Source organism: Lissotriton helveticus, chromosome 9 (genome assembly GCF_964261635.1).
Source record: "Lissotriton helveticus chromosome 9, aLisHel1.1, whole genome shotgun sequence".
Lineage (NCBI taxonomy): Eukaryota > Metazoa > Chordata > Amphibia > Caudata > Salamandridae > Lissotriton > Lissotriton helveticus.
The window spans coordinates 175,467,066-175,487,172 of record NC_136070.1 but is presented as its reverse complement, the minus strand read 5'-3'; the positions used below and the strand labels follow the sequence as shown (position 1 = coordinate 175,487,172).

General features: G+C 48.4%; 1 protein-coding gene across 2 annotated transcripts in view; it reads right to left on the bottom strand.

Annotated features, from left to right (window-relative positions):
- The window catches only part of KLHDC1 (kelch domain containing 1), a 1,359,852-nt gene that overhangs the window by 729,857 nt on the left and 609,888 nt on the right, over positions 1 to 20,107 (bottom strand). The gene's annotated exons all lie outside the window — the stretch shown is intronic.

Below are 20,107 nucleotides of genomic sequence, written 5' to 3'. Positions count from 1 at the left end.
CTACCCGTGCAGATGTGCCCACACATGGAGTATAGTGAACCCTGCCTTCGGGCTGTGAGGCCTGCTGTAGAGGTGTCTTACCCATACCACATGCAATGTGTTGCTGGCAAGGCACACAAGCGTGTGTGCCATGTCAATTATTTATTTATTTATTTATTTATTTTTTTTAAAACCTTTATTGAGAAACAGGTATAAGTACAAGCGCAGGCCTACAACCACAAGGGCCGGCCGCAAAATCAGGAGAGTCAAAAGAGAACAACATCAATGTGTACGGTAGGATGAATACAGGATAGACGAGTAATGAAATCGTTACACAGTAAGCGCCAGGATAAGAAAGGTTTCATTTTATGATGTATAGAGGAGGCAGAAGCCATATCTACCCGTGTGTCATGCAACATACTCAGAAAAAGAGGGGGGGGACGAGAGGGATGCAGCCCCCTACGCAATCAAATAACCACAGTAGAGCAAAGCCCAGATACATCCAATGCCCATCAAAGGTTCAAAAATAAAGGACAAATCGTAGCAAACAAGTAAATGGGTCACCGCATAGACCGCCCTCCCGCCCCGAAAAAGGAGAAAGTGCAGACACTTACGAAACGAAGGAGAAAGAACAAAGGGACATAGCCCACCCCCTAGAAAGAAAGCAAAAAAGGGACCATAGAAGAAAACAAACTAAAATAACAAACACCCCCCCCACCCTACATCACTGTAATGGCTATGGCCTATCCCACTAAACAGCGTGCCTGTCGCCCAGAGTCACCCGAAATATAGAAGAAAGAGAAAGGGAATAATAACGAAGGGAAAAAAGAGAAAGGGATAAAAGGAGAGGAAAAAGAGGGAAGAGAAGAAGAGGAGAGAAGAGAGGAGGGGAGCCAGCGATCGAAATACAGAACACCACCCCACCCGCAATAACGGATCACTAGTCGAGGTCAAAAAAGGGATACTGAGAAAAGCCTACATAAAGGATGAAGACAGGAACTGTCCAAATGATGAGGCACGGAGATGGCAATTAACAAAACAAAAGTCCCGCAGGCACCCAGGCACGATCACCCCTGGCCACTTCTATGAAAAGCAGAGCTGCCAGACCCCGCCACGGCCAGGAAACAGCATGATACAGTGGGTCCATACCAGTCAGGGAAAGCAAGTGGGATCTTCACAGAACACCGTCTCGGCGAACAAAAAGCAGCCAGGAAAACTCGGCAGCAGTCAGAATGCAAAAGTAACCCAAAGATCCACGTGGCCAAGCACAAAGTCCGGGCTGTCCAGCACAAAGCAAAGAAATCAGGATGTAGGAAATACTGCTGCATCGGCACCGGGTCCACTTGATCCCATGGAATCGAACACCCAGCCGGATAACCCAGCACAGCAGCTGGAGAAGTCTCAACAAGACCAACTCGGGGAGACGACACCGCGTCACAAAATGGCTGAACAACCATGGTGGCGATCCGCAACTCCAAGTCCCGGCCGTGCAAGGACAGGTCGATCCGCAGAGCACCCAGGGCGAACAAGACAGTACTCCGTGTAGGGGCCGCCCGAATCAAACGAAGTCCGGGGAGAGCAAATGCAGCAATGTCTCTGTCTCCAGGAGGAAGACACTCCGAGGGGCCATCAGCCATCTTGTGCATATCGCCCGCCGCCATTGTCGCATCCGCCGCCAAGCCCACCAGGAGTGCCGGAGGCCCCAGGACACACAGCCGATCCGCGGCGGATGGCGCTCGGCGGAGAAAGGAGAGTCACCAGAAGAACGGGCGTGCTCCCCACAACACTCGGGGGAGCCCTGCACCGGATCCCAGGCGGGACAATCAACAGGAGTGGGCTTCTCACCCGAGGGGTGCCGGACAACGCGGCTTCTCTTCGTCGGGCCGGCAGACAATCAGGCATGCAGGGTGGCCCACCATCGGGGGTGGGTCCGCTCCGGCGCTTCCGGCTCGCGGCTCTCAGGCTCCCACCATCGGGTCTCTTCAGCGGTTCCGGGCCGCCGGCACTCCGAACACCTCCGGGCAGACACAGCACTCGAGGCCCCGGCGTCAGGGCCGGGAAGGCCAGCAAGGTTACAAGGGCAGAACGAGGAAACCACTGCACGCCAGAGCCCGGGAAAAAGACGGTAAGTGAAGGCTCTTCCCAGGTAACCAAATTCGGAACACCCCGATCAGGATTAAAGACAGGATAGGCGGCGGGGAGGAAGGGATCTCGGAGCGAGGCGTTTATGCGACTGTTCCGATCGCCATCTTGGCTCCTCCCCGCCATGTCAATTATTTGGCTTTCTCTGCATCAAGACACACAGGCTGCAATGGCAGTTCGCCTGAGCTTGGTGAGGGGACCGTTAGTGCAGCACAATTCGTGCTGCAGCCCTTAGGGGCCCTCTTAAGGTCCGATGCCCTAGGTACCAGGGGTGCCATTTACAAGGGACTTATATGGGGCCTTAAGGGGGTGCCAATTGTGGAACAAGAGGTACAGTTTGGGGAAAGAACACTAGTGCTGGGGACCGGGCTAGCAGAACCCCAGCTCCATTTTCAGGCAACAACTTAGGGAGTACTGGAACAAGACCCAGTTTCCTACATAAGCTAAACCTCCCCACTCTCCCGCCACTCCCCACCCAGGCCAGGAAGCTCAGCCACAATCTTAGAGAACCTACCTAGTCTGTTGGGCGAGTAGAGTAAGGAAACAGGATGGGTTGTTGCAGGGCCTACTCTGACTTACATCTTCCTGTCCCGGTCACTCCCTCTGGAGGCCTGACCTATCTGGACAGTGTTGGAACCCAAAGTGAAATGCACCTTGTCTGCTTCTTTGTCCAGTTTATTTTCTTGGGGATGAGAGTGTATACCTCTGTTAACCATATCTTAGCCAGGGCATTCCCCAGATTACCCAAAGAGCCCAACCAGAACTTGAGTAGCCCTCATGACCAACAGGATCAGTGGAGCTATCTTGCTATTTGACATGGATTCAAATCACCATTTATTTATTATGTATTTCTGCAATTGTAGAGCACCTGGTTACACCAGCTGGCGTGTCCCCGCGCTATTAAGACCGCTTCGCATCCTTAGGAATCTATGTCTTCAGTTTAAGTGCTATTATTATTCTTGTGTGTACAGCCATGTTTTAAATTTTTGCCGGAAGAGTTTATCTGATGGTTCCCCCCTAAGGGTCAGGGGGAGGGAGTTCCAGCTTTTAGCTACCAGATAGCCGAAGGATCGTGCTCCAATTCGTGCCCTCCTAATCCTCGGTACTTTCACCAAATGTGCCCCTGTGGATCTCAGTTGTCTTCCTGTCTCATAAGGAGTCATCAGGTCATTGAGGTACAGTGGACACCTGCCATGCAAAATTCGATGTCCAGTGCACAGGGCCTTAAATTTGATTAGTTTCTGGATTGGTAATCGCATGTAATGAATTTAGTACATTCTTTGAGGATGCTCTCCTTGGCAGATTTAACACAAGACGGGCTGCCGCATTCTGGACAGATTGCAGGTTTTGGAGCCCTTTTTTGTTTGCACCAAGGTACAGCAAGTTTCCATAATCTAGCCTGGAAGTGACTAGCGCATGGGTCAAGGTCTTTCTTGCCGCCAGAGGTAGGATATCTAAGGTCTTCCTCAATGTTCTCAGGATTCCAAAACATCTACCCACAACCTTTTGATTTGGGTCTCAAACGATAGTCTATGGTCTATCCATATCCCCAGGTTCTTCACCTCCGTCTTTGGGGTTGGAATCTGACCTAACCTTGCTGGCCACCATGCTGATGACCAGATAGATGGAGTGTTTCCGACCATCAGAATTTCCGTCTTGTTTCCGTTGAGCCTTAGACAGTTATCTGACATCCATCCCACTAAACCTTTTAGGCAGCTTACAAAGCTACTGGCCGCTAGAGCAGATTTTTGTGTTAAGGTGACCACGCCATGTTTCTCCACTATTTTGGCCAAGAGGGCGACATACAAATTAAACAGCGTTGGGCTCAATATTGAAACCTGTGCCAGTTTGATGTGTTTGGAGGTGTGTGCGGCTTGTTTCACCTGAAAGCTTTGTCCATGAAGGTAAGAAACCATCCATTTCAGGGCCGTTCCATCCACCCCCCCCCCTTCTAAGTCGGTGTATTAACATTTCATGTCACACCGTGTGGAATGCTGCGCTGAGGTCTAGAAGAACCAGCGCAGTTGTCAGACCTTCGTCCACCCTCTTCCGTACTGACTCAGTGGCATAAAGCAGTGCTGTCTCAGTTGAATAGAATGATCTGAAACCTGATTGTGTTGGATGCAATAGGTCATGTGTCTTAATGTGAGCCCCTAACTGTATATTTACCACTTTTTCTGCTTTTTTTTAGAAATAAGGGAGTAGTGAAACTGGACGCCTGTTTTCCATTATGTTCCCATCCGCTTTTTTTTTATTGGGCGGACAATGGTATGTTTCCATACGGCAGATACCTTCCCTTCTTTGAAGGATATTTCTAGCAGCTGCTGAATATGGGGTAGTATTGTACTTAATCCAGCACAAACTACCTTAGGTGTGGCTGGATCGAGTGGTGATCCCAATTTTATGTTCCGTGCTATCCTTTCAAGCTCTTCTAGGGAAGGAGGAGTAAACTGGGAGACACTATTCCCCCCCCACCCACTTCTTCATTTGTTCCTTATCGTTTGGATGTCCGTTTCATGCGCAGTCTGGGAACATGTCATAGATCTTGGAGACCTTTTCTGCGAAGAATTCTGCAATTTTATTGCAAGATTCTTCTGAGCAAGAGGCCGTTGTTACTGTTCTATCTAATGAGGATAGTTCTTTGAAAATGCCGAACAGTTCCTTAGAAGAATTGTTCGCTGTTTCAATCTTCTCAGTGTAATATGCTGCTATTGTTTTCTTTATGATTGCATGGTACTGTCTCAGCTTTAGGTTATACACTGTTTTATCAGATACTAAGAAGCTCTTCCTCCACTTCCGTGCTAGCTTTTTACATGGTTGTCTTGCCATCCTTAAATCCTGATTGTACCAAGGTGCGCTCTTCGTGTTCCTGCGCGGGGTGCTGGTTGTCCATGGATCCACCACATCCAGTTATCTACTTCCTGACTCTTCTGGTTAATATCAGTGTGTAGGAGGGGGGGGATTTGCTGACAGGGCTCGTGAAAAACTATTTCCCTCAAAATTTCTCCATTTCCTATGTTTATTGCTATATGCCGGCTCCTTTTTCTGAGATGCCTTTATTAGCGGCATTAAAAAGGCCACCAGATAGTGGTCTGTCAATGGGACCGCTGTTGGGCAGTCTACTGACAGCCCCAGGCAGGTCGAAAAGATGGGATCTAATAGATGTCCTACTTGATGCGTTATCTGTGAGGATTTTCATTCTAGTTGGATGCCTGCTAAATCCTGGCTCAAGGCTTGTGCATCTCCGCAAGATTTATTATCAAATTGTAGGTTTAGGTAGGTCCCCTAGAACTAGCAGGTTGCTATAGTGTAGCACTGGCTGGATTAAGCACTCCATAAGACTGTCTCTAAAACCTGAGGCTGATCCCCGGGGTCTGTAAATACAAAAAACCTTTATTATCTGTCTGGCGTTTACCTTAATTGTGAAGGAGGCAGATTCGCAGTGGTCTATCTCTGCTCTTGCATCAAGCAGTCTATGGATAGTTTATAAATCATAGCCATGCTGCCTCCCTTTTTTACTGGGCGATCCACTCTACAGATCCCATATAATGGTGGAAGAGCTTGTAGGACATCAGGAGCAGAAAATTCGTCCAGCCAGGTTTCTGTTAAGAATAGGATATCTAGATTCCTTTCTATGATGCAATCATGAATCTCTATTTTGTGTTTAATTAGTGACCTACAATTAATAAGAAGGCAATTCAGCCCCATTTCTTCTTGATTTGAACGAGTGGTTAATATAGTGTCTAGCCTGAATGTGCAGTATTCACATCGCTTCCATCCTTGCTCTACTAATAGGGAGTGCCTGCATGGTGCCTGTTCTTTGGGCTCTAGATCTCTAAGTTCGCTACTTGAGTATTTTAAACTGGGCCTATTAGGAAATTGGCAAGCATTCGTGGCCCCAGGCCCAGCAGGTCGCGGATGCCAGTGCGCCAGCGGTGCGCGCGCTGCGTGCATCCGCTGCGCGTTCTTGGTGGCATCTGTTTAAATAGTTACCGTCCTGCAGCACTAGACTGCTGCTTAGCGGAAGTGTTCCGCCGGAAATGCGTCAAAGTGGCCTGCCCCAGCCCTCCGCTTAATCGGCACTTGCCGTGACGAGTCGGGCAGGACCACAGGTGAATACTGCAGCCATTAGGGCTAGCACCTAGCAGAGGCCACTGACAGTTGTCAGTGCCCAGAACCATACCTTTAGCTCCTCCCTGACAGGGAAAGATGCAAACTCACAGACTTCTTTGGGTTCAGGGTGCCTGTCTGCTGTTTTAGAGTGGGGGGGTCACTACATATTGTAGCAAACTCCCTCCTTCCACTCTATCTTCTGTTAGCTCAGGAGCCACCATCTCATGCTTAACAGGTGCCTAACTAGTCAGGACTTCTTGTGGGGCAAATGGGGCTTCACCAGTGCCAATGTTGGAGTTCTCCCCTACTGATGTAAAATATCCTTGGCTACCTGGACCTTTGGCTAAAGGTTTCCCACCTTTCCTACACTTTCTATTTCTTCCCTTCTATTGGAGCCTACTTGAACTAACTGCAGGTTCAGCACTTCCAGAATCTTTGAGTGAGGACTGGCACTGGACATGTGCCTCCTTTTGATTCAGATCAAACTCTGGGTGGTCATTTCCAAAGAAACAGTCAAGGGGAAGTATTTAATGACTACTACCCTTCTCCAACTACGAAACCCATCTATTTCTAGGGGTACTTCAGCCACAGGCCTAACAGTATTCTCCCCTGGGATACCCCTTACTCTTCTTGTCTCACCTGGGATACACTGGTTTGGGAGAACCAGCCTGCCAAGTACAACAGTGTGGCTGGCACAGGTATCTCTCAAGGTAGTAGTTGGGATTCCACTCACCAGCAGGTGGCGGAAACGTCTACTTCCCTCTGGAATCTCCAACTTATCTTCTGGGCCACACTGGTAACTTCTGGGCATTCACTAGTGTGTTTGTTCTAAGGACAGAAAGAGTCCTTGATGTGGAGTCCTGTCTGCTTACAGTTATGGCATCATCTGCTGGGGTCCCAGTCTTTACCCTGGTTCCCATTTTTGTTTGGTGAAGTCTCTCTGGGACCAACCTCCTGAACAGGTTTTTGGGGGCCTACAGAGGACTCCTAAGTTTTATCTCGGTTTCCAGAGTGGTCCACCTTTTACTCCTGCAGGGGCTTTTTTGCCAGTTTCTTTTGATCACTCCCTCCAGTCCTAGTTTTGGTCACTGGTTCTTACCCAATGATCAGCCTTCTTCCCCAACTCTTGGGAAGAGACTGGCCCCAGGTAGACCATGTATTGGTGCAACTTTTCTTGATAACAAGTACCTAATAGGTGTTCTTTCTTTATTAAATTATACAGTCCATCACAGTCATAAACATTGTTACCTTTCAACTAACCACCTAGTGTTTTTGCTGAAAAGTCTACAAAATGAACCCAGGACTAACTCAGGTTTTTTTTGTCTCCCTGAACTTAATTCTATATTCATCAGTAGTGAGTGCAAAGCCCTCAATCAGGGTACCCTTCATGTGGTCATAGGACTCAGCTTCTGTTCCTGTTGTTGACAGGAGTCTATCCCAGCACTTACCAGAGAAGAGTTCCCTAAGGAGAGAGCCCCAATATTTCTGGCTGACTCTTTTTGTTATGCAGAGTCTCTCGAACGCTGTGAACCATTTCGTGATGTCATCACCTTCTGCATACTTGGGAACAACCCCTATGGGGATTTTAAGGTTGAATGCTTCCTTTCTGTCCCTAGGAATTATGTTGCTGCCACCATTTATGGGTCCTAAACCCATTTCTGCCCTAGCCCTCTCTTTGGCCTGTATCTTGTCCTCCAGGGCTATTCTAGGGTCCAGCCTTTCCAACATGAGTTCCTCCTCATGGAGATCCTCAGTGTACCTTGATCGCCCTGAGAGATCCTGTCTAGCGGTAGGGGCTCTTGGAACATTAACTTGGTCTTGAGTTAGAGGTGCTGGGTCTTCTCCTTCGAGTAGGGGCATGATCAGTTCATCCTCCGGACTCACTCTGCCTTGGTTCTCAGGGTCGGTGGTCTCATCCGTAGGATGGGCCTGCTCATACTCAGCCAACAGCTTCTGAAGCGTTACAGTTGCAGGGTTTGAACCAGTTGTAATTTTGTACCCTTTGCAGAGGTTCCTTAACTGTCTAAAATGTAAATTGCAGATAAGGGGTAAAGTACAGCTCCTTAGCAGCACCACCGTCAGTTCTCATTCTCACACTAATAGTTGGGACCTTTTTGGAGTCTAGAATAAATCCTAACACAGTTTTGCAGACCTAACTAAAGTAAGTTTTAAAATCGAAATAAGCTTTAAACTACAGGGACTTAACCAAGGAACTAACAGTTAATTTTTTTAATTTAGAAAAAAACTGACCAACCAAGAAAAATGCAATTAAACGAAAGAAATGTTTTAGATTTACTTGTGCAGTCATTTATTGACCAAGTAGTATCAGCAACCACAAAGTCATAGACCCCACCAGAAGATCCACCAATGTAGGAAGCTGCCTCTCAATATAGTGTACTTAAACGAAGTACACTGTGAAGTCCAGTGGGTCCCTTATTGGCTTACAGAGGCAAAAGTAGATGATAGTAACCATCTTTTTTGTTGTAGTGTGGGAAAGCAGTTACGCTTATCAGAGGGTAGTGCTAAGCATTTGTCAGTCAGTCAAAAATTAACTTTATTTGGTTTGTCACAACCATAAAGTATACATATACAAATTTCAATTTAGTAGAAAAAGGATAAAATTCATTTTCTTAAAATACAATTTTTTCGGTTCTTTAAAAAGTAAAACATTATTTTTCAGTCCCCACTTTTAAGTTGATTCGGCTTTTAAAAGCAAAGTCTCTACTTTCTTCATAAATTTCACCCCGCTGCATATTAAAATGTTCGAGACCGCTCCCATCCAGCTGGTGACAGCCTGCCTGCAGGTGCGGATCTGAAGGGCATTTAGGACTGGTTTCAACAAAGTTTTTCTCTCATCTTTTATTGACATGCACGTACACAGTAGATGGCATAAGGTTTCCGTATGGTACCCGCATAGTCTACATCTTGACTTTTGGTGTGTATTTTTCCATGATGGAATCAAATCTTTAGAAGAATGGTCGCCCAGTCTCAAAGCCATGAATTTCATTTTTAAAGATAGCCGAAAGTGTGCCACGAGGTAAGGTTGCGGTTTTAATCGTTTATATGAATTTAATACAGTCCATGCGTGTCAACGTTTGGCCAAAGTCTTTTTGTCTTCTAACAGAGATAAAGCTTTTGCGTTTAGTTTGCAAATCTTTTTAAAGGATGCTTCTTCCAGTTGGCTATTCCAGATCTCCTCTATTTTGAGGGTTTCTAAGGTTGTGCGCAGATCATCACCCCAAGAGCTGGGTTCTTGTTGATCATATTGTTTTTTAATTTCCAGCCAACATAGGTTATTTAGTGATCCTAATTCTGCTGATCTAAGCTTCCAGCACCATTTAGCTAAAACCGTTTTCCTTTGATATGTTTGATTTTGCAGGCCAAATTCCAATCTTATTTGTGCTGGAGCTGATCCTTTATAAAGATTGAACACTGATTTATATATTTTTGTCTGGAGTGTGTTTAAAATGTCAATTTCTTTCCCGTGCCATATTTCTAGCCCATAGGAGAGAGATGGTAGTTACTTGGGCTGCCATTACTTTTAAGAGATGGTCATATGACGGGCATTGAAGTTTCCTTTGTAGTGTTCTGTAGGCGAAGCTCAGTGATTGTGCTTTAGCAATGATGTTCCTTTTTTGATGTAATATGGACATGTTTTTGCTTAGTGTGACCCCTAAGTATTTATATGTTGTTGTTTCCTCAATATGTTTGTCCTTTGTGTACCATTTAAATGATCGTCTGCTTGAGCCCGCCAATCTCACCACTTTCGTTTTTTTATGTTTAATTCCAGACCTTCACAGTCAAAGTACTCTGTTAATTTGGATATTATTCTTTGGAGACCTATCGGTGTTTGACTTAAAACCACAATATCGTCTGCATATTGTAAGAACTGGATGCATTCGTTAGCCAATTTTGGTGGGTGTCCATTCACATTCTGCAGATGCCTTTATAAATCTGCCAAATATATGTTAAAAAGGCTTGGAGAAAGCACGCAGCCCTGTTTAAGGCCGTTTCTTATTTTTAATTCTGCGGATGTTCGTCTCCCATCTCCAAGCTTTACTTTTGACCACGTTCCGCTATATAAGGCGATTATAATGTCAATTAAAGTCCGCGGGAGACCCCATGTTTCGAGTTTTTTCCATAGGCGGTCTCTTGGAACTCGGTCGAAAGCCGATTTCAAATCTATATAGCAGGCTAATAGTTCGGTCTTCTTTTTTCCTGCTCCTTCGATTAGCAGTGCCAGTGCTGAAAGATTAGTTGTACAACCCGTGCCTTCCATAAAACCCGTTTGAAATTTTGGTACTATTTTATTTTTATTTATCCATTGCCGAAGGTGAATCAATATGCAAGATGCGAAGAGCTTTGCCTCTACGTCAATTAGGGCTACCAGTCTGTGATTCCCGGGTTCCATTCTACACCCATTTTTGTATATTGGGTGGAAGATGTTGCCCTGCCAGGACTGCGGTATCTTTTTTTCCATATATAGATGATTGAATAACGGCGTCGGGTATTTTGCCCAAAAATCAGGATCGTATTTGAATAGAGCGTTTGGAAGCCCATTGGGGTTTGAATTGAAGCTTTTTTTTTTTGAAGCCCAAAGCTTCTTCCGCTTTCAGTTTTTTTATCAAGGCGGTTGTTTGTTTAACTGTTGTCAGAAGAGTTAGTTCTTCGAGGTCAGTACTTTCCTGCTGAACATCTTTTCCATGTCCGGTTTCTGCTTCTCTCTGAACCATTCCTTTTTTAAAGTCTTTATTTATTTCTTTGTGGGGTTGATTCCTCTGTGTATTATACAGGCTTTCAATATAATGAACCCATATTGTTTCACTAATACCGATATTATACTGTCTACCCGTTCCTTTCGATAATTTATTAATTATATTCCAGAATTCGCTGCTGTTTGGTAGTTTGCTCGTCCGTAGCAAATCTTCCTAAGTTGTCTCCATGTGCGATCTTTTCGCTTTTCTGCATTCCTCTTTATATTCTTTTCTCATTTTCAGTATTTCGTTATTGTCTACTTCTTTTCCAAACCTCTGGTCTGCAACCTTTTTTCTTAGTTTTTTCGCGATTTCCCTTTTTTTATCTCTTAATTTGGTGGTGTACCATGGATCTTTGTTAGCTTCTTGTCCATATTTTACTGGTGTTTTTACCGAGAATTTTTCTAGCACAAGTTTATCTGATGGTCTCCCATTTTCTTTCGAGCGATTGGTTTTCAAGGGCCTCCATAATTTTTGCTTGTTCAAGCACCAATTCCATTATCTCGTTTTTTATGGGACCCTTCCATTTGAGTTTCTTCAGGTTGTGTATTACCGGAATAGAGGCTAAAGATTCTATCTTTGTTTTTTCTTCGATGTTTATACTCAGTGTAGTCTCTTGTGGAAAGTGATCGCTCTCCGATCGGGTTCTTATTTCAAAATGATCCACCATCTTCATTAGATCTTTACTAATTAGTGTGAAGTCTAGTATGGAATTTTTCTTTCCACTAGAGAAGGTGGTTCTTGCGGGTCGATCTCCCTTCATGTTTCCATTCAAGATCGTTAGTCCTAGTGATTGCAGCTCGTTCCATATCTTTTGGATGTTATTTTTGTCTTGCATGACTCTTATTAGATTACTATTAAAGTCACCTGAGATGAACATCCCATGGAATTGGTGAGTTTTTTGTAAGGTTTTTATCAAATTTAATAGCGTTAGTAATTTTTTGACTTTTTTAGCTTTGTCTGGATGGATGTATATATTTATGATCAGCAACTTCCATCCTAAACTGTCTTTGCTTGCTTTATTCTCTAATTTGATAACTTGTATCCAGTTCTCCCCTGGATCTAGCGATTCGGCTTTCCAGTTTCGGTCGTTTGTTATGAAAGTAGATAATCATCCCCTTGGGTGTCCGTACTTTGCTATTCTCTCCGCCATTACATGATGTTCCTCATATCCCATGATTTGCCTCGGAGTTTCGTTCCATGTTTCCTGGAGAAGTATTATTTCAAATTTGCTCAGGAAGTCTATTGTCTCTTGATCTAAACTCATTTCTTTAAAACCATGAACGTTCCACGAGCAAATTTTTATTCTCCTCACTGGTTTATGGTCTGACTTGTTATTTTGCTTTTGATTGTTTGGGACAAATACACTTCCTTCAGGATCGATGCGAATTTAGGGCTAGTGCTAACCAAGACCAGTCTTTATCTTCTTTCAACCCGTGGTTCACTTGCTTTATTTTTGTGCAGATCTGATCTTGTTGCGTGATTGATTTATTTCTCGCTCCCATCAAGATTGTGTACGTTTTTTCATTTTTATTCTTGGGTTGGGAAGCCATATTGTTTAATAAAGGGAATGGGTACTTTATGGGCGTTGGGTGCTCTAGTGTTATTCCCCATTCTGCAAAGTATGTCCATGTCGAAAAAATGAGCTCTACTATTTCTTTTGATGCCCACGTAGTGCTACTTATTTCCTCATCTTTCTCTTTATTTGTTTGGATACATTCTACTGATTTGAGGTCACTTGTTGCTATTCCCCTTAATTTCGGTATCTCTTCAAACAATCGCAGTATATTCCCCCGGTTCAGCGTGTCCAGTTTTCCTCTTGTTTGGTATTCTGGCCTAAACAGTAATTTACAGTCTGTTTCGGTGCCTACCGTTTGGAAATTCTGTTTTTGATCAACTTCTCTTTTTCCCTCTGTTTGATCAAGTCGAATATATGGTATTTGTCCGTATTGTCGTTCCGTTGTTGTTGTTTCTAGTCGACTAGAATCCACCAATGTCACCACTTTTTGGAGATTCATTAATTCTCGATCTACTGGTGCGTTGCTTATGTTTTGCCCCATCTTGTCATTTGGTAAAATTCCATGTGAGTCGTTACATGTTCTTCTTTTTTTTCCTACCGTTATGGTTAGGCGTGTATTTATTTCCCTTACTTGATCTACTTGTGTTTTTTGGCTCTGTTCTTTTTCCATTATGTTCAGACTGTGTAATGTGTTTCCTCCTGTCTGCCATTTTGAACAATTTTGTGCCGATAGTTCATGCTCGGGCTTTTGTGTTGATGCATTTACCTGTACTTTTTGTTGTTTTATGGCCTGACCATGATCTATTTTTGCTGTCTCATTTACTTAATTAATTTTTTTATTCAGTATATTTTTATCAGCTTTTTCCTCGTCCTTTGGTTTTCCTTCTGAAATTGATATTAATTCATTCTCCCGCAGACATTTTGAATGCTCTTTGTTGGACTTGGCCTTTTCCCCCCCAAATTTTTCGCTTTTGACCCCCTTATCTAGATTGTCTCCCCCATGGGATTAAACCTGTATAGGCCATGAGTGGTGTGAGACACCTTGTGAAAATGTAATTACCTGACATAATGTGAGCACTTGTGAAATCCCCCATTTTAAAACTGCACCCCCATTTTAAAACTGCACCTGACTGAAATGTATTGCTTTTAAAATGGATGCCATGGCCATGGGTTTTGCCACTGGACTGACATAGGTCAGCGGTCTAGATAATATTACCCAGCTACCCCTAGTTTTGGAGGGAAAGCCTGGCACCCAGGGTGGTCACCCCCTCCCCTAGAACCAGTTTAGGCTAGATGTGCCAACATTCTAGAAGGTCCTGGCACTGCCTGGGAGGAGGGTATAAATAGGGAGAAGTGTCACCAGAGAGTCAGTCAGCGCAGGGACAAAGAAGAGAGGGGACCTGCTGTGAGGTGCTACCGCCACATGGGCCTGTGAGCTGGGCCCTGCACCCCTATAAACCCCCCGCTGCTGTCCCCATGGACCCCTGACAAGGGAGGGCCCCTACCCAGGTCCCTGACACTGTGGGAACCGGGAGTTACGCCAGCGCTGAGGGAAAGAGGTGCCCACATGAGGAGGAATGCTGTGGGCTTGAACCCCCCAGGAGGTGAGGAGTGTGCCCCTGGGGCTGGCTGTGGAACTGTTCGCCCCCTCCGTGAGGTGCGCCTGTCAGACGCTGTTTGGGGAGGTTGGTGCCCCCAGGAAGCTGTGGCCCCTTTGAAAGTGCTGCTGCTGCTGCATTGCCCTTAAGCGTTGGACTGGGAGGAGCTGCGTGTCCTTAGAAGCCCTGGACTGCCTACCCAGCGCTGTGGGAAGAAAAGCGCGTTGTTCTGAGGGCCTGCTGTGTTCCCCCTAGGAAGCGCTATAATCTGGAAGCGCTAATCTGCCCCAGAACTGACGTGTGGGCGCAAGGAGCAGTGCGCTGTGAATAGCGCTGTGGTTTGAGGAGTCGTGCGCGGTGGAAAACGCTGTTTCCTGAGGAGACTGTGGCCAGGAGCAGTGCCCTGTGAATAGCGCTGTTTGAGGAGGCGCGCTTTTGTCGCTAAATAAATAATTAATAAAAAGGGAGCCTACCCCTTGTGCCACCGGAATCACCGCCGCAACCCGGCGTCGTGAGGAGACCGTCCCCCGCTGGGCAGCGCATCGTTGCAGCGACCCCCGGTGTCAGGAGGGGGCCGCCGAGGTGGAAAGAGGGCCGCGCTAGGCCCTGAGGCCGCTGTGTCCTGCATCACTTGACGGGGGCCTGACCGCGTCATCGGCCCGCCCCCGCCATCACCGCGAGCGGATTGGCCTGCGCGGCCGTGACCTGAAGGCCGCGCAGGGATTGGTTGCCGTCCGGCAGCCCGAGAGGAGAAGCGTCCTGTAGCCCTCGGTCCCCGTGAGGAAAGGGGGGAACCCAGGTGAAGCACCGGTTGTCGGGGAGAGGAGGGGGCATCGAGGCACATTGTCGGTGCCTGCCCCCTCCGCTGTGGAGATCCGCGCTTGCCCGGGTGAACAGCAGGGAGGCCCCCGAGAAGAGCGCCAGAGCTGCGCAGGCCTCCCCTGACCGGCCCCCTCTCAGACGAGGGGCCGGCATTGAAGTAAGGAAGACCCCGGAAGACTGGAGCAACGTCGCGGCTGAGGGAGAGCGGAGGGCGGGAGCCACCCTGCCTCCGCCAGTGCCAGGAGTGTGCAAGTGTTGCGACTGGCTGCCAGAGCACGGAGGGGGCCCCGAGGCACATTGCCGGTGCCTGCCCCCTCCCCTTCGAAATCTGGGGGACGCCTGCAGGACTGCAAGAGGCCGGTGAATGGGGCCTCTATTGAACTGTGTAGGGGGGTGAATAGGGCAACGCGGCACAAGGTCGGTGCTCGGCGCCCCCCCTGTTGGAAACTGGGATTGGGCCCTGTTGGCCCCAGATACCTCGGTGGTGGCCCGGACTGATCCCGTGTGGGACATTTGTAATGGGACTGCAAAGGCACTAGGTGAATGTGGCCTGACTTCTGAAAGGGGTCTGCTCCTGGACAAGGGAAGAGTAATTCCCTCTTAATGCTGCGGCTACTGAAAGGTGTTCCATGTGGAAAAGTGGCTGCATTTAAGGAAATTGTTTTCCATGGAAAGGAATGTTATGCCCTCATCTAATGTCCAAGGAAATGTTCTTCCTGATTAGGGAAATGAGTACCCTAGCATAAAGAAAGGTTATCTGACCCCAGGGAAATGTTGATACGCATTGACAGTGATGCCTAATGGTTGCCTGTTACCTGTGGTGCATAGGGTCCCAGACAGGTCGAGAAGCTCATGGACAGGTGCTCCGGCCCCTAGAGGATAGGCTGAACATTCAATCTATATGTTTATTCCCCCAAGGAGGGTTTACCCTATGTTGAGGTTTGTAGGCCTATGGTTCTATGCCCCAGGGAATATTGTCTCCTCTAAGGTGACCCAGGAAGAGTTGTTGCCAACGCACTGCCTAAAGTTTATGTTGCTGGTTGAGGGCTGAAAAGCCATGTTCCCAGGTTACCTTTGATGCCTAGGGTGTATACCTCAGATATTATTGAATGCCAGGTGCCTTCCTACCTGTTGTTTTATACCCGTAGGTGGAGGGTGGAGTAAATCTGGGTGTTCCCTTCTACTGCAGGGGTGCCCCTAAGCTGGCCTGACGAGTTATTCCAGGCCCCTGTTCATGCCCCTGGTTAATGAGCCAGCCATGTTGATTCATGATAGGTGCTCCTGTCTAATATTAAATGTGCTGTGATGCTCTGTTTTCCCTTACAGGGGTGGGGATTGGCGTTATAATGCATGAGGTGTATTTATGCATAATGTTGTAACTTACATTTTCAGCCAACCCCCTAAGGATGAGAGCCTGAGTTGGCCCCGCCAGATAGGCCCCAGATCTAATGTTTAATTAACCATCCTTTTTCCTTACAGCTATGGACTATGGACTTAACCCTTTTTGTCCCATGTAAATAATCCCCCACTGAAGTACTTGGCTTGGGTGCCAGTTGGCGCCTTGTTGTGATTACCAGTGTATTTTTCCCTTTTTACCTTACAGGTTGGAGATATCACTAAACTTCTTCTTTTCCAACCAAAGGTGGAGTTGCGTCTCTTTTGTAGTGTGCCTGGTGTGTCGTCTGTGGGTACTGCGTGAATGCTTCACATGTCCTCGAAGTTTGGCCTGCCCGCTTGATGCCATGCTACCCCCTTTGAGACTTGGGCAACCCCCATTTCCAACATTTGGTGGCAGAGCGGTGGGATAGGACTTGTGTGCGCAGTACCACAGCGGCCACGGGTTACACTACAAATAGAGCTTTGGATGTAATCCGAGCCTTGTTGTGGGGATTATTGTTGTGTGCTAAATTGCTTCCTCCTGAAGAGTGTTCTGAACTGTCCCCTTGTTCCACTGGGAGGGTGTGTCCCGGGTGTACCTCGCCACGATGGGGTTGATTTACCAGGAAGTGGAACTGATGGAATACACCGAACAGGAGGTGATAGACTTCCTCCTGGAGAGAGGGATACCCCCAGTAGGGAACATTAGGAGGAATTTGTTTCTCTATGAGGCCCTCAAGAGGGGAGAGCCCTTAGAGATTAGTGGGGACTTGTCTGACTACCCTCCTGAAGTTTTGAAGGGTCAGTGGGTTAGAGACCAGAGAGAGGGCTCCCCATCCAGAACCCTGGGAGGTAGTTGCTCCGATGAGGAGGAGGAAGAGTTTAGCAGGGCAGAGACGCCAGTAGCTGTGGAGGACACCGAAGATAGGGAGTCTCGCACTGGGTCCAGTCCCGGGGGCACTGCCCCATCCCTTTCCCTGTCCCCAGAAGAATGGGTAGATAGGAGAGAAGTAAGGGAGTAGCAGCTGGCGCTGGCAAAGCTCAGGCATGCCGAGGGCTTAGCGCAGCTGAGGGTAGAAGAGCAGCGACTAGAGACTGAAAAAGTCCTAGCGCTGGAGAGGATGGCGGAGGCGGAGAGGGCCTTCGCCAGAGAGAGATCAGCTCAGGTGGGTAGGTTGTCCCCTGAGAGTGGTTTTAGGAGTCTGGATTCACCGAAGAGGGTGGGATCCAGTGGTGGCAGCGAGTGTAGGTCCAGTGCAAGGAGTCCCACTCCCGAAGCCCAAGAGACTGTGCCTGATTCCCCGGAAGAGGAGGACGGGTTAGTGTTTAGGGGCAGGGGAAAGCTGTTCCATCAGTCCTGGGGAGAGTTCGAGGAGGAGTGTTGGACTGTACTGGAGGATTGGGTGGTGAGGAGAGCAGTGGAGGATTGGGAAGGGCTGTGCCATGCCGTTATCCGGGAGCACATGCTGAGGAGTTGTGTCCCAAGACTGCGTCACCATCTGTTGCGGTGCGGGTTCTCAGACCCCAGGGAACTTGCACGGGAGGCAGACCTCTGGGTAAGTGCCAGAGTGTCTGGGAAGGCTGAGGGAAGTGATCCTGAAGGGAGTGAGACGGGGAGGTGTCCCGAGATGCCCCAGCTGTGGTCACCGGGCCTGGAGTGTTCTTTAAGAGAACCTCCGGTTGGGAGACTAGGCTGTCCCGATGCGTCATCCAGAGGAAGGGATCCCCTCATGTCTGGAGGACCCGGAGCATCAATAATCGGAGCTCCAGTGGTTCGGGGGTCTGACCAGTCACAGGGTTTAGATCCTGGACTGGGGTTCCAGGTTAAGGGGTTGCCTGACCTGGAGGGTGGGGTACCTGTAATTCAGGTTCCTACCAATTTGACTCCCAGGGGTACTACTCCCAGTGGGAGGGTGCGGAACTCTGGGAGGGGGTGCAGAGGGAGGAAGGTCTCTTCTCTGTCACCAGCTCAGCCACAGGGCGCAGATCCTGGGTTGGGTGGCCAGGGACAGGGTTTGCCTGCTCTGGTGGGAGGGACCTCTGTAACCAGAGTCCCCCCGGAAGTGACTCCCAGGGGTACTACTCCAGTTAGGAGGGTGCAGGACTCTGGGAGGGGGTGCAGGGAGAGGGAGGACTCGCCCCTGTCACCGGTTCAGCCTGTGGGTTTTGGCTCCAGGTTGGGGAGAGAGTTGTGTGAGGGTGTCCCCCAGCGTAGGAGATAGAGGAACCCTAGGAGGAGAAGTAGGGGGAGGAGAGCCTCGCCCCTAAGGGCTGGTCAGTCTGAGGGTGTAGACCCCAGATGGGTGGACCAGTGGCAATTTGGAGAGAGAAGAGTGGTCCAGGAGAATTACAAGCCTGAGGCTAGAGCCTCCCACTCTAGGAAGGAGAAACATCCCACTAGGGAACACCAGTGGGGTGGTTTTGTTGGTGAAGGGAGGGTTGCGAAAGAGAACCATCGGGTTCCAGAGTGGAGGAGAGACTGCAGGTGCTCCTGTAGTTGCAGGCCTGCGTCCACCTTTTTCCGCCCCAAGCAGGGAAGCCCATCAAGGCATTGATATGTCTACCCTGGCTTTTGGCTGGGGGGAGTCGTGTTGGACTTGGCCTTTTCCCCCCAAAAAATTTCGCTTTTGACCCCCTTATCTAGATTGTCTCCCCCATGGGATTAAACCTGTATAGGCCATGAGTGGTGTGAGACACCTTGTGAAAATGTAATTACCTGACATAATGTGAGCACTTGTGAAATCCCCCATTTTAAAACTGCACCCCCATTTTAAAACTGCACCTGACTGAAATGTATTGCTTTTAAAATGGATGCCATGGCCATGGGTTTTGCCACTGGACTGACATAGGTCAGCGGTCTAGATAATATTACCCAGCTACCCCTAGTTTTGGAGGGAAAGCCTGGCACCCAGGGTGCTCACCCCCTCCCCTAGAACCAGTTTAGGCTAGATGTGCCAACATTCTAGAAGGTCCTGGCACTGCCTGGGAGGAGGGTATAAATAGGGAGAAGTGTCACCAGAGAGTCAGTCAGCGCAGGGACAAAGAAGAGAGGGGACCTGCTGTGAGGTGCTACCGCCACATGGGCCTGTGAGCTGGGCCCTGCACCCCTATAAACCCCCCGCTGCTGTCCCCATGGACCCCTGACAAGGGAGGGCCCCTACCCAGGTCCCTGACACTGTGGGAACCGGGAGTTACGCCAGCGCTGAGGGAAAGAGGTGCCCACATGAGGAGGAATGCTGTGGGCTTGAACCCCCCAGGAGGTGAGCAGTGTGCCCCTGGGGCTGGCTGTGGAACTGTTCGCCCCCTCCGTGAGGTGCGCCTGTCAGACGCTGTTTGGGGAGGTTGGTGCCCCCATGAAGCTGTGGCCCCTTTGAAAGTGCTGCTGCTGCTGCATTGCCCTTAAGCGTTGGACTGGGAGGAGCTGCGTGTCCTTAGAAGCCCTGGACTGCCTACCCAGCGCTGTGGGAAGAAAAGCGCGTTGTTCTGAGGGCCTGCTGTGTTCCCCCTAGGAAGCGCTATAATCTGGAAGCGCTAATCTGCCCCAGAACTGACGTGTGGGCGCAAGGAGCAGTGCGCTGTGAATAGCGCTGTGGTTTGAGGAGTCGTGCGCGGTGGAAAACGCTGTTTCCTGAGGAGACTGTGGCCAGGAGCAGTGCGCTGTGAATAGCGCTGTTTGAGGAGGCGCGCTTTTGTCGCTAAATAAATAATTAATAAAAAGGGAGCCTACCCCTTGTGCCACCGGAATCACCGCCGCAACCCGGCGTTGTGAGGAGACCGTCCCCCGCTGGGCAGCGCATCGTTGC